General features: G+C 56.7%; 1 long non-coding RNA gene across 1 annotated transcript; it reads right to left on the bottom strand.

The window, feature by feature from the left end:
* Positions 1 to 207: 207 nt before the first annotated feature.
* LOC108510498 lies at positions 208 to 1,195 on the bottom strand. The gene is made up of 2 exons (XR_001878823.1): positions 1,133 to 1,195; positions 208 to 1,089 (listed from the first exon to the last, which is right to left on the bottom strand). It is a non-coding gene; the product is annotated as an uncharacterized LOC108510498 (long non-coding RNA).
* Position 1,196: the final 1 nt, after the last annotated feature.

Below are 1,196 nucleotides of genomic sequence, written 5' to 3'. Positions count from 1 at the left end.
CCCCAACATGGCGGCGCCGGAAGTGACCACAGAGACGGAACATGCGCGCCGCGCCGCTCCGCCCGCCCCAACTCTATGGTCAGTCCTCCAGCCGGAAGTTTTTGGCTTTTCCCGTTTTTTTTTCCCCCGTTTTCCCTGATTTTTTTCCTCCCTCCAAACACCCGAATCCCCTCGTGGCATCGCCAGGGCCTGGATTTCACCCCCGCGGCTCGTCCAAATGTTTCCGTTTTAATCCACCAACCGCATGATTCGCTACGACCCTGAATAACAAAACATTAAAAAAAAAACAACCACCCCCGAAATTCCCCAAATTCTCCCGGAATTCCGCGATCCGCACGTGTGGATCCCACCCCAACCTCTTAGGGCGACCCAGACCCCGCATCCTGGATTTTGGGAAGGGAGTTAGGCCGTGGTTTTGGTCCCAAATATTGCGGGGAGGGGGAAGGTTGGGAATTGTGGATCCCGTTCCCGAGGACACGATCCCATGGGAAAACCGGGATGATCCCTTGGGAAAATCGGGATATGGGATGGGAGAAGAGGGCAGGAGGAGGGTTTTGGGGTGGGAATCAGGGAGGATTTTGGGGTCCCAAGCCGGGAATTGCGGATCCCATTCCCAAGGAGATGATCCCAGGGGAACAGTGGGATGATCCCAGATGATCCCCATGGGAACAGTGGGATCCAGGGGGTCGGGAATGGGGGATTTTGGGGTGGGATTCAGGGAGGATTTTGGGAACCGCGGCTCCCATTCCCAAGGGGATCATCCCATGGGAACACCGGGATGATCCCACGGGAATACTGGGATGATCCCAAGGGAACACCGGGATCCAGGAGGTCGGGAATGGGGTGATTTTGGGGTGGGAATCAGGGAGGATTTTGGGAATCGCAGCTCCCACTCCCAAGAGGATGATCCCATGGGAACACCGGGATGATCCCACGGGAATACTGGGATGATCCCAAGGGAACACCAGGATCCAGGGGGTTGGGAATGGGGTGGTTTTGGGGTGGGATTCAGGGAGGATTTGGGGAACTGCGGATCCCATTCCCAAGGGGATCATCCCATGGGAACACCGGGATGATCCCATGGGAATACTTGGATGATGCCATGGGAACACCGGGATGATCCCACGGGAACACCGAGATCCAGGGGGTTGGGAATAGGGGGCTTTAGGGTGGGAATCAGGGAGGATTTTGGGAAT

The sequence above is a fragment of the Lepidothrix coronata genome, unplaced genomic scaffold, assembly GCF_001604755.1.
Source record: "Lepidothrix coronata isolate B3197 unplaced genomic scaffold, Lepidothrix_coronata-1.0 Scaffold1091, whole genome shotgun sequence".
NCBI classification, from domain to species: Eukaryota; Metazoa; Chordata; class Aves; order Passeriformes; family Pipridae; genus Lepidothrix; species Lepidothrix coronata.
This window is presented reverse-complemented; position numbering and strand designations above follow the sequence as displayed.